We start from the raw sequence: 15,899 nt of genomic DNA, 5'->3' as shown, positions 1-15,899 counted from the left end.
TGACTTTAAGATTTGCTGGCCTTCTTACCTTTTATTGTTCACAGACTTTGAAAGTAGTTTACCCAGGGAAGTGAATGAGATAAGATGTACATTCCAAGGATAGTTTCTCCTTAGATAAATATTCTCAAGAAACCTAGAAGACTTGGCAAAGAAGGAAGGAAGTTCCTTATATGGAATGATGTGAGGAGGGATATGAGCGATTGGGAAAGATGGTGGTCTGTATGAGGGACTGATTGTAATGTATATAACCTGTGCTGGATGGAGGGCATCTTTGGCATCATCCAGCCAACAGCTTTTTGTCATGGCTATTGGGTGAAGAATAAAGAATTTAATTTCATGCAACTGCCTGTTTTTCCGATCCATCTCAGAAATGGGCCTCTGTGGCTCAGACTGGTAAGACACTCTGTTATTAACAACAGCTGCCTGCAATTACTGCAGGTTCAAGCCCCACCAGGCCCAAGGTTGACTCAGCCTTCCATCCTTTATAAGGTAGGTAAAATGAGGACCCAGATTGTTGGGGGCAATGTTGACTTTGTATATAATATACAAATGGATGAAGACTATTGCTTGACATAGTGTAAGCCTCCCTGAGTCTTCGGAGAAGGGCGGGATATAAATGCAAATTAAAAAAAAAAATTTGATTAGGAATAAATATTCCAACAGGTTGTATAGTTATGCTAAGGAGGACAATTTCAGCAAATTTTCTTCTATGATTTTAACTTAATTTTATTAGATATGCTGGTAGATGAAAAGAAAGAAGGGATAAGAATAAGTGTACCAGAACAGGGGTCTACAACCTTGGTCCCTTTAAGACTTGTGGACTTTGCTGGCTGAGGGACTCTGTTGAAGTCCACAAGTCTTAAAGGGACCAAAGGTTGGAGACCCCTGTACCAGAAGGATTAAGAGCCAATTTGATGCTGCTTCATTCGACCCCTGATGTTCTTGATATGGAATGAAAACATTTAATTCAGTCCCAGCCACACCTACAAAATACATAGAAAATGCAAACTTGCATACAAAGTTTCAAGTGGAACTGCAATGGTGATGTAAAAAGTTCTGGCTGTTCCATTTTAGGCCTTAATCCAAAGGCAAGTGGGCCCATGTTTATATTTGGTAAGGAAAATTCATCAAAGTAGGGGATTCTATGCACGTTTGAATATTATTTATTTATTTATTTATTTATTTATTTATTTTGTCACAACAATATATGTAGGTATCATACAAAAAGATTATATAGTATATAAACACATATATGAGTAAATATAAGGAGGTATAAGCATATATATATATAGGAAGAAGAAAAGAAAAACAATAGGACAGGAACGGTAGGCACGTTTGTGCACTTATGCACGCCCCTTATGGTCCTCTTAGGAATGGGATGAGGTCAATAGTAGACAGTTTTTGGTTAAAGCTTTTAGGATTATGAGAAGAGACCACAGAGTCAGGTAAAGTATTCCAAGCACTGATGATTCTGTTACAGAAGTCATATTTTCTGCAATCTAGATTAAAGCGGTTGACATTAAGTTTAAATCTATTAGTTGCTCTAGTATTATTGCAGTTAAAGCTGAAGTAGTCTTTGACAGGAAGAACATTACAATAGACGATTCTGTGAGTTAAACTTAGGTCTTGTCGAAGGCGACGGAGTTCCAAGTTTTCTAAGCCTAGGATTTCAAGATTGTTTTCAGAGGAATGGAGAATTTGGCCTTGATCATATTGGCAAGATTCATAGGAAATTCATCATGTGATTTAGATATCATATTTGACTTGGCCATAAGCTTCATGTTTAAGCATGCATTGTAATTGCTGCTTCCACCTATAAAAAACTTTAAACTTCAAGTTCAGACATGTTTTATGAAAATTGGTTTGTGCTGCCACCAACTGGAATTATTCTCTCATGACAAGAGTAAAGTACTAATGAGAAGAGATTTAATTATTCACATCTAAAAGTTAAATAGCCACAATTAAATAATTCACATGGTATTGAAAACCTTGCTCTCTGCTGTTCTTAAAACAAAAAGAAAAAGTTATATGGAATATTTAGAATTAGATCTTCACCAATTAATTTAAAAATTGCTCACGTTTGTTTTCCAGATTAAATATGATTGCTGGCCCTTAGCCTAGAGACCGTTCCTATATCTTTTAAGAATTTTGCTGCTTTCTAGATAAGCTGGGCTATGGTGCAGAAGTGGGTTTCAGCAGGTTCTGACCAGTTCTGGAGAACTGGTAGTGGAAATTTTGAGTAGTTCAGAGAACCGGTAGTAAAAATTGACCCCACCCCCAATCTATTATCTGCCTCCCAAATCCAAGCTGATCGGCAGGAAATGGGGATTTTGCAGTCTCCTTCCCTGGAGTGGCGTGGGAATGGAGATTTTATAGTATCATTCCCCTGCCACGCCCACCAAGCCACACCCACAGAACCGGTAGTAAAAAAGTTTTGGTGCCAATCATCCTAGCCATTTTAACTATTCTTTCTGGAAATAATGGCAGTCGAGCATATTTTGAGGTCATTAGATCAGGCAAGAGAGCTGCTAATGTTGCAGTGCCTCAGGAGATGCCATTTTCCTGTATTATGCACTTTGCCTGTTCATGAGCCACTTCCTTTGCTGATTTCCTTTGTTCTAGAAGTGGTTTCTGTGGTGTAGGAGCTGTATTGTTGGTCTGGCAATAAGAGGTTAGAGGAATCAAGTGATGATGAAAGAGATCTCCCTTTTTTAAAAGAACTTTTCCATAATGTAGCCACAAACTTCTGGATTCTCATGTTAAAACAGCCTGGAAATGAAGCTGTTTTAAACCCTTTCCTGATTTCAATCCCTTCCTCCTCTTTGGCTATGATAATGGGCTGATATTTTGCCTGGACCATATTTTCCATCGTCCGGGTTACGAGCTTGTCTGCTCCTTCACCCATTCTGAACTGAACAAGGAAGGGATTATTATACTTTTACTATTTGGGCTGCCAGGAAAAATATTTTTTTCAATTTTATCTCTTTTTAAAAAACCTTTTTATTATTTTATAAATAAATTTGTAAAACAACAACAACAACACAGCTACACTGCTTCATTTTAATCCCTGAATTTCCCAAAAGTCAAACACTGCATACCCAGCTTTTCACTATTCCACTAGTAAGCCTGCAAAACAAAATGGCTGTGAAAATGTTCTGTGAAAAGCAATATAGTCAGTGACTATAGGGAGGGAAGGGCAATTCCTGCTACAGTGCATGGCAGCCAATTACAGGGAGAGGTTTGCCTATAGTGTAATGAGGCACAGCGGAAGAATCGCTTAGCACATTTAAGCCAGCACAAGTCAGAAAGCTTCTGGCTTTTGATGTGTAGCAATAAAATATAGGCATAGGTTGCCTTCCCTGTAGATTGTTAATGGGAAAAAAATATCATTATGGCCAGATCCATTCTAATCTGTACTTATACTGGAGAAAACATAGGGTAAGGATTTTACATGCTATTTATTCAAAGACAGAAGAAATAAACCTGCAGTCTCTTAAATTCCAATGCTAACGAAACATGGATAGGATTGCATCAAAAAGTAAATTCCATTATGCATGTTTATTTATTTATTTATTTATTTATTTTATTTTGTCATATCAGTATATATAGGCATTAACATGAAATGAAATAGCTAAGCATATATATGAGCATAAGTATGTAATAACTATATTAATTGGATATAATGAAAAGAAACAATAGGACAGGAACGGTAGGCACTTTTGTGCTCTTATGCACGCCCCTTACAGTTCTCTTAGGAATGGGGTAAGGTCAATAGTAGATAGTTTTTGGTTAAAGATTTTGGGATTTTGATGTTCTTTCTACTTAATTAAAAGCATATTGAATACCATTTTTAAAAAAGACACAGCCAAATGGAGTAATTTACTGCCCTCTGGTTCTCTCACAAAGTGAACTTAAGTTAATAAAGATATTGATCCTACTGTCTATTTTGCACAATTGAATTGGCTAAGACACTGCCGGGCTACAGCCACACAACAAACTACTTCCATTATGGTACCGGCAAATCATGCAACCTGTCATGTGCAAATGTTGCTTCAGTCAGACGTGGACAGTCAGACGTAAGCCTTACATTATTGCAATAATTCAATTGTGTATCCACTTTACAGAGAGCGTACAATTCTTTTGGTACCAAAAGAATAATAAATCATTTAACATAGTATGATTAAGTGCGGGGCAGTTTTTGATTAGAACTTTTAATTGTAAAATGCTTTGTTTCCAGGGAATAAGTTTGACAGACAGTAAGTGGTGCTGTGGTGGATGTCACTTTTCTTATCAATCCTTTAACCATATTTCAAAATTTATAAGTTTGAGCAAGAATTATTGTTTCTTTATTTGTCTATACCAATGACACAGGATTTGGGGGATATAGGTGGTTGTAGAAGTCAGTCTGACCTTTTGTACATTGGATGATGCAAGATTTGGAACAGCCACGATAGACTAAGATGAAAGACAAAAATATTGTTCTATTCAAACTCTTGGAATATTGCTGAATGACAGAAAAATCTTGATATTTTGGTTGATGAAGGAGTCTAAAGAAAGGGAACTACATCTCATAAAATTCCAAAGGAATAAGATCATTATTGCTTGAGTTGTGTTAGAAAAAGTTGAACATCTGGAAAATGTAACGTCAATAAAATCATCTGTGATTTTTATTAGAAAATATGTAAATTGTAGAGTAAAATGATCTATTTGTGACATTATCAAATTAATTTAAAAAAATTATCTGGTCTCAAAACAGTATCAATAGGGGGTTCACAGTCACCTGCAGAAGGAGATAACACATATTTCATTCACTTTCTTCCACTTCTAATTTTTCATTGTTATATTTATTAAACTCTTTTCTTATTAATAATTCTCTTACTTGTTTTTTTATTTTCCTTGGCTTCTGTTCTGATTCTATATCCCAGGAAATCCCAGGATATAGGATGGATAGATTTTAATGTTACTATTTGTAATAGAATCATTAGAATGGGAAGAAAATTTATAGAGTGTTTTGGAAGAAAGATATATTTAATTATTATCCCATTTTATGTTCAATATATGCAAAATTTCTTCTCAAACTTCAATGAGTGCTTTAACAGTAAATTCTAGTGTAAATATTTTGATTTACATATTTCTTTTAAATGTACAATTTATATTTTCTAAAGAAAATTTTACTAAATTTGTCTTCTCTTTAGAATATTTTTATAAAAAAGATAGTACTTTAAGATACTATTTTACAGTATTAATAAACTGATTCCAAGAAAATATTAAATTTATGAACTTTGGTGTTGCTTATAGATTCCAAACTAGAATTAAGCCAATGCCCCAGTAATTGGTGCCAGGCTATAAAAATAGCTAATGCATCTATTTACACTTATTTCAAGCTTGTTCTGTGAGTTAAAGCAGTTTGCCTTATAGTTTAACTAAGTAAATGTTTTATAAAATGTTTTGAAGTGAACGTTATGTATTATTAAGTGTTCTTGGCATGGAGTACTTGCTCCTGGCAGATAGCAAAACTTTTCATTTCCATTTGCAATGGAAGATTTTTTTTTCTTTTTAATTGAAAAGTCTAAAATGTATAAGTATCTTCTTAGAAGCGTAGATGAACAAATTAAAAATAAGGGGGAGGGAGAAGAATAGAAATGATCTGATGGCACACTTTTTGCCTGGCATTGCATAATGGAATACTTAAATATTTGTGTGCCTTTGATAGATTTAGTGTTCTCGGATCCTGATTCCTGAACCTACAATTTTCATCGACATATAAAGTATTGATCAGAAATCAAATCTAAGTTTCTTGGAATCTTGTCTTAATTAAAAATTACTGTATATGGTGGAAAGAAACAAATAAATACGAATACTATATCTAATTGTAGCTATTCTTTTAGAAGTCAAAGATTTCAAAGAGATTGAGATTATAATAATGAAATCTGTGCATCAAAATATAGCAATATTAATTTCATATGAAAATGAGATTAATTTAGGACGGGACATTTTTTCATAATTTTAATATATATATGCATTTTTCAGCTATGAAAAAAAATCAAAAGCTTGTGATTTAAACCTAGTTATAAAAATAGAATTGAGAAAGAATCCTAATTGAATAGAAAGTATTGTAGATTATACTGGCATTACATTATATAAGCATTGCTATGTGATACAACATATGAGGGAGACTGAAATTATGAAAATAAACTAGTATTACTTCAGATATATTCAGTTACATACACTAAAGCAAATACAATATGTATTGAAACACATAATTTTGGTTCAAAATCATAATTCACATGGTTTTGAAACTTTTGATACAAAATTGTCTCTACAAGTCTATTCATATTTGTATGTATGTGCCCCAAAATATGTTGTTCCTCTTCCATCCTGCAAATCTATTATGCATTATTAGTTAATATAAAGATAGATTTACTGTTTTAGTTGGGGGCTAATAAAGCAATAAGATGCTTATTTTTTGATAGCAATTATATCAGCCTTCCAATTTCTGTGGTTCTCGATATAGTAGAATTATAGTCTACTTCTAATAAATCCAGAAATAAAATTTAAAAAAATTGAAAGGCCATGTAAAGTATGTAAAGTATAAGAAATATTCCTTGCTTGTATCCCATCTCTGTAAAAAAGAACCTGTATTTATCCAGTTATATTGTGTCTCGATTGTGCCTTTATCATCTGGATAAAAGAATAATTGAGCAGTACTAATTACTGCACAGGTTTTCTTTCAAATCATGAATACCAAAGCAGTGTTGTCTCATTGGTAATATGGCTATCAACTTATCCTCATGGTACCTGTTTTGATCTCTCTGAGCAGCATCAATTATCTCCTGATTCATCATTATAGGAATTCACATAATGGATATTTTAGACACACCCAAATATGTAGCATACCATATGGCAGTATTTCTCAACCTTGGCAACTGGAAAATGTGTGGCCTTCAATTCCCAGAATTCTCCAACCAACATGGCAACGTATCTTCAAGTTGCCAAGGTTGGCAAACACTGCCATATGAAGTTCCTTTTGTCAGCGTTCCAGAAAAAAACCAACTCTGAGTAAAAACTCCGAAGCAAGCATCTTTCAAAGTTCTATTTACTAGGATAGGTAAACTGGCACATCTGGGAAAATCCTAATCTGAGAAGTTCGGGTTTTCCCTCAGTAAATCAAAACCCCCAAAACCATCCCCTCACTCCGCAGTCAATCACATGCTTCAATTGTCAACCGTCCCATCTCGAGACAGCACTCCGACCACTCCATCTCAAGATGCAGGATTGGCCTGACCTCAACTGACAGGAAGAATGCTATTATGTCTAAAGACAGCCCCTCAACTAAACCCCCCTCCTACTTTCCCACACATGAGAAAGTGGCAGCACGGAAGCTTCCGGCCTAATATGACTTCTAAAGCTGACACCTTTTTCATTAAACATCACACTTTTATCCTTGTGGTTCATCTAAAATTGTTCAATAAATTGTCTTGGTTCCTAAAATAACATGAAAGTTGCTTATGAAGAATTACAGATCTGGTGACCCTGCCTTGGCTGTGTTGGTACTGTGCAGTTTATCAAGTCCTAGTCATGAATAATTACAGACATTAATAGTATTACATGTTTGTGCCAACAAAAAGCCCTATTACAATCAAGGTATATTTTGCTGGTTATATAAGATTATATTGCAAAATATCTAGAAATAGATGGACCATTGCTTGCAATTCAACCTTTATTTCCACTGATGACAGTTTTCAGTTTATATTTTTTGCAGATGCTTAGACAATGTTTTTTTTCCCTTTTCTTTCCAATTCAGTGACATTCACTGCAGGTCAAAAATATTTCTGCTCTCTGTGGCTTTCTGCAATCTATTGCTTCCTATGCTGGCTAAGTTGATAATCTGTAGAGAAAAAAATTAGAAATGAAAATCTGAATTAACCTTCGAACAAAAATTATTCCAGACAAGGATTTTAATTGCACAGTCATTCTGCCTAATTCAGATAATCCCAACACTGAGTTGATATGCTTTATGCCTGTGTCTGTCATTTACAATTATTTCTTCTGTTATTTTCTTCCATGAAAAATGAATGGACTAGACTAGACTAGACTAGAATTCTTTATTGGCCAGGTTGATTGGACACACAAGGACTTTGTCTCCATTGCATAAGCTCACAGTGTATATATAAACAGCATGTAATAGGTCATAGGTCATAAATCATAGTTACAATCATTAATCATAAGTTATAAACAACAACTGGTAAATCATAAGAAACCAAGAGGAGAAGATACCAGTAGTAGGAAAGATGAGAAGATGAGAAAAGATGAGAAATGAGACAGTGCTGTGGGAATTAACTCTTCAGCAAAGTGATGGCATGGAGGAAAAACTATCTTTATGTCTGGTTGTTTTGGCATGCAATGCTCTATAGTGGTATCGTGAAAGGAGACTTTGAAATAGAAGTTGAAGATGGAATGGCTGCAGAATGCCTTTGAATGTCTAATATCAGGAAGTAGCCTGGGAAAGGGGGGGAATTTGGAGAAATCTTTTAGCTGGTCCTTAAAGGGACAAACACCTTAAAATATCTCACATAAAAATATAAGGGAGCTGAAAGAAATAAAAAACAAATGGAGATATGCAAATAGTTGGGACGCATGAAGAAGCAGAATGGAAAGAGGATGGATAATTGGTTGAGAATATTTTTCATTACCTTATGATAGCTTTCATCTTGCTTGCAATTCTGATGAGCAAGGACACAACTTTCTTTATTTGACCCCCTCTCCCAAAGCAAGACTGTGATAATCTCATTTTGGAGCCAAGATGTAGGTAACAAGCAACCGTTCTGCAATTTTGTACGGTGCGTAATGGCAGCTGTTTAAAAGCATTGCTTCTCAACTTGTTGCCTTTCCTTTTAATTAGTGTTGCTCTCTCTAGCTATCATTTATGTGTGTGTTTGTATTTTAAAGTCAATTACCTGAAAGTTCTGATTGCCAGAATATTTAAGCTGGTAACTAGGCAGGGCACGTGCTCTTTGAAGTAAAAAATGACTTTTACTTGTTTGCTTCTGTCATAGTCAGTTTTAACTTCCTTCGTAAGTTATATAACTGTTCCCTTTGGCCTGTTGTCAAGGTCTCAAATTAATGATAGCTATGCTGCACATGGCTGAGGAACTGGCGCACAGGGTACCCACGTGCCAGTTCCCAGCTACAGAATATTTTGTTGGCTGAAGAAGGTGGAATATTTCTGCATAAAGTTGCAAGAATAGCCATGATTAGGCCATTACCCTAGCACAGAAAATATGAGTTTCGATTTATTTTTTTTAAAGACACTTTGCATCATAGCAGCAAGAAGAAGGTGCTTTCTTGTAACTCAGTTTGTTTTCCCATCTCTCTGGGGACCCAGCACATCTCCCAGCACATCTCAGTCTGGCAGCCTCCGTCTCTGAGGAAGGGCAGGATGGAGAACTGGGAGAAGAGCTCATCCTTCCCGATATTTACTTGTATCAAAATAGAATAGAATAGAATAGAATTCTTTATTGGCCAAGTGTGATTGGATACACAAGGAATTTGTCTTGGTGCATATGCTCTCAGTGTACATAAAAGAAAAGATACATTGGTCAATAATCATAAGGTACAATACTTAATGATAGTCATAGGGAAAAAATAAGCAATCAAATCATATTAGGAAACAGTCAATATAAATCGTAAGGATACCAGCAACAAGGTTACAGTCATATAAATGGTAGGAGATGGGTGATAGGAACGATGCGAAGATTAATAGTAATGCAGACTTAATAACTAGTTTGACAGTGTTAAGGGAATTATTTGTTTAGCAGAGTGATGGCATTTGGGGAAAAACTGTTCTTGTGTCTAGTTGTTCTGGTGTGCAGTGCTCTATAGCATTGTTTAGGGTAGAAATTGAAACAGTTTATGTCCAGGATGTAAATATTTTCACAGCCCTCTTTTTGACTCAGCTGCATCTTATTCAAAATTTGAATACGATGCAGGGCTTCAAAATTTTTAGCAAGGGTTCTCTGCCAGTTGCTGGGTGGGACTGGCCATGGTGGGCATGGCCTAGTCAGCCTCCTACACCATGGAGGGAGGGCATTTTTTCCCTCCCCAGGCTCCGGAGGTTTTCCTCAAGCCTCCAGGAGGGTGAAAACAGCCTCCCCAGGCTCCAGAGGCCCTCTGGAGGCCAGAAACGGGCCTGTTTCAGGTCTTCCTGAACTTCTGGTAGGCCCATTTTTCACCCTTCCAGAGCCTCTGTGCATGTCCTGCACTTACCTGCATCTAAAACAGACTGCCTGGGGACTCCTGGGAGAGGCAGGGCAGACTGGGCGGGACCAGCTAGGAGTGGGATTTGGGGGTTCTCCAAACTGCACAGAATCTTAGCTAGAGTTTCTCCTGAACCCTGCAAACCCCCAGCAGCCCAGTCCTGCTTTTATTCATGCATTGGCACTCCCATATTTGCCAATAACACAGCATAAGCCTGAAGACATCTAAGACAGAAAAACTATTTAATGTCTGTCTAGGTGACTCTGGACACATAATCTTAAATTACTTTTACTTTATTCCTGGATGAGAAGGATTCACCAGAAATACAGAACACAGTTCTATTCAAGCTCTCAAACACTTTCCCTCCTTCGCTTTCAAATGGTAACATATGTGTCATGGGGTAGCTTGGCTTCCTTGAATCAAAGCAGCAAAGCATCGGGGAAGCTATCTTCTTCCTTGCATATCTTTGTTGATGGTGTCTTGCCATTTCTGTTTTGGGCACCCGTGAGGTCGCCGGCTATTGATTTCTGGTTGGTAGGCAGTCTTGGCAATGGTGGAAGGTGCTGCAGAGCCGGCCTTCTCTCATCTTCTCTATAATTGGTGCCGCACCAAAATGTTGTTGAATGGTGTCATGTCTGATGTGATCAAGAAGGGAGATGCCCGATATCCAATGGAGCATTTGCATTTCCATGGCATACAGGAGAGAATTGTTTTCCGGAGGACTAAAAGGTATAGCAATAGCACTTAGACTTATATATCACTTCCTTGTGTTTTACAGCCCATATGAGTCTGGGATGCTGCAACTATTGTAAATACATGGTAGTTGCCAAGCACCCAAATTTTTGACCATGGAAATGATACAGCGGTTGTAATATGTATTTGTTTTTTAAGAGATGTGCAATATGGTTGGTTTGATTTCCGTTTTAAAGGCTTTATACATTCTGTATGATATGCACTCTGTTGCATATTTATTGCAAGTAGCTTTTTAAAAGGCCAACGAAACTTGAAATGTTACTGCTTTTATTTATCATATAATCCTCATATTTAGGCAGATATCGGAAATGTAAATTTTCCTTGAGTGCAACTGCTACATCATCTCAATAACCTTTCTTTATCCCCTCTGATTTTTGTAAAACCTGAAATAGATTTTTAAGTTTAACTATCACATTGCGAGTTAGTTCATTTCACCAAATTATCTTTTTTTTAAAAAAAACAAATGAGTATTTTTACTCATTCTATTTGTTGCCAAACTGTCTTGAAAAGCGCCTGGATAAAGGTGCTTTTTCATTTTTTTTTCCTGAGACATTAAGGATAAATTGCAGATATTTTTCTGAGCCACATAATGTGGGGAAAAATTGCTGATACCTTTGAGGCACATGATGCGGAAACAATTTGCTGATATGTATTTTAAGATCTGATAAATGTTAAACTTGAGCAATCTGTATGGAATTGGAAAGGGATTCCATAACCTTGAACAAGGTAAATATATGGTTAAGTGCCAAGAAGTTAAATCTCTATCTAATATATGGTTCAGAACATGCTTGCATGTGTTTATAAGCTTTAATTTAATTCACAGGAAATCCCATTACCTTTTGATAAGCAATTACATTACATGAGTCAATTCATGTTTCACCTGTACTAAAACTATTCAGTCTGTGAATTGTATTTTTTTTAATCAGTCTCTGGCTAGAATGATCTCTCTCCACCACCATCTATTGAAATAATGGACTATAGCTCCTAAAATTTCCAGACACACTCTGTTGGCAGTGCTCCTTGGTTCCTATATAAACTCTAGGCTGCTAAAAAGGGGTGAAATTCACTTACCTTTCCTACCAGTTCGCAAATGTGAGCATGTACGCCTCCTCCACGCATGCACAGAGCGTTCTGCGCATGCGCAGAGGGTCAAAAACGGGACATGATGATGTCCAGGCAGGTGGGTGGAGCCTCCTGCCACCGGCGCTACTGGTTCACCCGAGCCCAATAGAACCAGCTGCATTTCACCACTGCTGCTAAACTATAATTGGGTGGCATGAATTTTCTTTTAGATGTTGAGTGAATTTAGCTTTGTTATTTAAAATCCATGTTTTATATCTTAGACCAAAATGTGAATCCAGCCCATATTTCTACTGAATGTTTTGTGAATTTCTATCCCATTCCCTTCCTTAGAAATTTTCGGGTTTATACAAGATGCTAAGTTAAAGCCAAATTGTAGAAGGTAGGTAACGTTACAGAATAAAATTTGACCACAGACCAACTTCTAAGAAGATATATATTTTCACACTCTAGCTTTGCTCTGAGATAGTGTCTGGTAGTTCCTACCTTTCCTCCACTAACACTCATATAGAAGTTTACCAATTCCTTCCTGGGATTAAAAATTTAGAACATAACAGTGGAAATAATTTCTACAGTGTCACCTGCTGGCCATGGAGTGTAGTTGCAGGGAGTGTAAAGGATTTCAATTTTCCTTCCCACCTTTGGGAAATAATCAATTTTGCAAAAGAAAAAATAATTCTCTAACTTGACTAAAATGCAAAACAGATAAATTGCAGAACTGCCCAAACTAAATTAAAAAAAAAAGAAAAATACAAAAGAAAACCAATACTCTTATTGTATTATAAAATGTGAGTCCCTTGAACTGCAAGGCAATCAAACCAGTCAGTCCTAGAGGAGATCAAACCTGACTCCTCTTTAGAAGGCCAGATCCTGAAGATGAAACTGAAATACTTTGGCCACCTAATGAGAAGGAAGGATTCACTGGAGAAGAGCCTAATGCTGGGAAAGATCGAGGGAAAAAGAAGAAGGGGATGACAGAGAATGAGGTGGCTGGATGGAATCACTGAAGCAGTCGGCGTGAGTTTAAATGGACTCCAGAGGATGGTAGAACAGGAAGGCCTGGAGGAACGTTGTCCATGGGGTCGCGATGGGTCGGACACGACTTTGCAAGTAACAACAACATTATAAAACGGTGATCATCTTCTGTAAATGCAATATTTTTAGTACTTCTACAGAAATATTTGAGAGAGAATATCCAGCATTATTACAAATTTCAAATACTTTTTAAACTATATACACCAGTATGGAATAAAGCTGACATGACATAATTCCTTAATTTAAGGAACAAAAGAAATAAAACATAGAAAAGGAATCTTTGCACCATGCAGCAAACAATTGTTGTGAAAAACAATAAGAAACATAGCTTTGGTCCAGCAATGCATGTTTCTTGTTTTAAAATGACCAAGATTTTTTTTTTTAAAATCCATGTTTTATATCTTAGACCAAAATGTGAATCCAGCCCATATTTCTACTGAATGTTTTGTGAATTTCTATCCCATTCCCTTCCTTAGAAATTTTCGGGTTTATACAAGATGCTAAATTAAAGCCAAACTGTAGAAGGTAGGTAACGTTACAGAATAAAATTTGACCACAGACCAACTTCTAAGAAGATATGTATTTTCACACTCTAGCTTTGCTCTGAGATAGTGTCTGGTAGTTCCTACCTTTCAGAGACTGTATTCCTGACATCCTCCACTAACACTCATATAGAAGTTTACCAATTCCTTCCTGGGATTAAAAATTTAGAACATAACAGTGGAAATAATTTCTACAGTGTCACCTGCTGGCCATGGAGTGTAGTTGCAGGGAGTGTAAAGGATTTCAATTTTCCTTCCCACCTTTGGGAAATAATCAATTTTGCAAAAGAAAAAATAATTCTCTAACTTGACTAAAATGCAAAAGAGATAAATTGCAGAACTGCCCAAACTAAATTAAAAAAAAAAGAAAAATACAAAAGAAAACCAATATTCTTATTGTATTATAAAATGTGAGTCCCTTGAACTGCAAGGCAATCAAACCAGTCAGTCCTAGAGGAGATCAAACCTGACTCCTCTTTAGAAGGCCAGATCCTGAAGATGAAACTGAAATACTTTGGCCACCTAATGAGAAGGAAGGATTCACTGGAGAAGAGCCTAATGCTGGGAAAGATTGAGGGAAAAAGAAGAAGGGGACGACAGAGAACGAGGTGACTGGATGGAATCACTGAAGCAGTCGGCGTGAGTTTAAATGGACTCCAGAGGATGATAGAACAGGAAGGCCTGGAGGAACGTTGTCCATGGGGTCGCGATGGGTCGGACACGACTTTGCAAGTAACAACAACATTATAAAACGGTGATCATCTTCTGTAAATGCAATATTTTTTAGTACTTCTACAGAAATATTTGAGAGAGAATATCCAGCATTATTACAAATTTCAAATACTTTTTAAACTATATACACCAGTATGGAATAAAGCTGACATGACATAATTCCTTAACTTAAGGAACAAAAGAAATAAAACATAGAAAAGGAATCTTTGCACCATGCAGCAAACAATTGTTGTGAAAAACAATAAGAAACATAGCTTTGGTCCAGCAATACATGTTTCTTGTTTTAAAATGACCAAGATTTTTTTTTTTTTTTTAAAAATCCAGCCAGGAGAGAGGGATGTTGTGATAAACTACCACCCTGTATATGACCAAGTACATCTTTCTCTCATAGGGATTTATTCTTAAATGAAGCTTGCAGCCTGGCAGCAGGCTACAATCACAATACAAATAAACAATATCTTACTTTAGTATGTTCTAAGAATTAAGTTTATGTTCAGTATAGCATATATATTTGATTACAAAATCCACTTATTTATCTGAGTTGTTCTCTTAAAAAATAATGATATGCAAAAAGCTCCTTGAATTATCTCTTGTTGATACTGGAAATCAATGTTTGATAGTCTCAGTTACAGTACAATCATCATGGAGAAAATGCATATGTTTCATAAGAGCTAACATGACGTTGGAGGAACATAATGAATCAACGTGTTGCAGAACTATGGTTTTCTTTCACTCAAACTTTAACCTGCTTATAAAAAAACAGCATATAATAATATCAGTCAAGGTTAGTAGAACTGAGTTCAATCCATAGAAAAGCGTCTTTCAAAAAGATTTTTTAAGATTCCCACACAATTTCCACTAAGGATTAATAAGTTTTTTTTAAATTTGTCACACAGTGACAAATTACAGTTTTTGAATTTGCCACATGGTGCATTAAAATTGATACGTTTTTTCCCTAGTGCCATCACTCTGCTAAACAAACAATTCCTTCAACACTGTCAAACTATTCACTAAGTCTGCATTATTATTACTGTTAATCTTCTCATCATTCCTATCACCCATCTCCTCCCACTTATGATTGCATGACTGTAACTTGTGGCTGGTATCTTATGATTTATATTGACTGTTTCCTAATATGATTTGATTGCTTATTTGTACCCTATGTCTATCATTAAGTGTTGTACCTTAGAATTCTTGATGAACATATCTTTTCTTTTATGTACACTGAGAGTATATGCACCAAGACAAATTCCTTGTGTGTCCAATCACACTTGGCCCATAAAGAATTTTTTCTATCATCTCTCTCTCTCTCTCTCTCTCTCTCTCTAAAAGGAGTATTTCAGGAGTTGTGCTGAACTGCTCCTTTTCTTTAAGTTTTTGCTCTTTTCATATCCATGAAGGTTGCCAGTAGTGAAGCATGAGCCTTTCTTAGCATTAGTGGTTACACCTACTTCTGGTGTGGTCCTGCATCTGAGCTTTTGGCAACCACTGTCAAAAATA

General features: G+C 36.1%; 1 protein-coding gene across 1 annotated transcript in view; it reads left to right on the top strand.

Annotated features, from left to right (window-relative positions):
• Window positions 1–3,419: 3,419 nt before the first annotated feature.
• Window positions 3,420–15,899, top strand: part of TRIM2 (tripartite motif containing 2) — a 105,620-nt gene continuing 93,140 nt past the window's right edge. The window contains exon 1 of the mRNA XM_058192061.1: window positions 3,420–3,438. The gene's annotated coding sequence lies outside the window, so the exon portion shown is untranslated. The remainder of the gene's footprint in view (window positions 3,439–15,899) is intronic.

Source organism: Ahaetulla prasina, chromosome 8, assembly GCF_028640845.1.
Source record: "Ahaetulla prasina isolate Xishuangbanna chromosome 8, ASM2864084v1, whole genome shotgun sequence".
In the NCBI taxonomy this organism is placed as follows: domain Eukaryota; kingdom Metazoa; phylum Chordata; class Lepidosauria; order Squamata; family Colubridae; genus Ahaetulla; species Ahaetulla prasina.
This window is presented reverse-complemented; position numbering and strand designations above follow the sequence as displayed.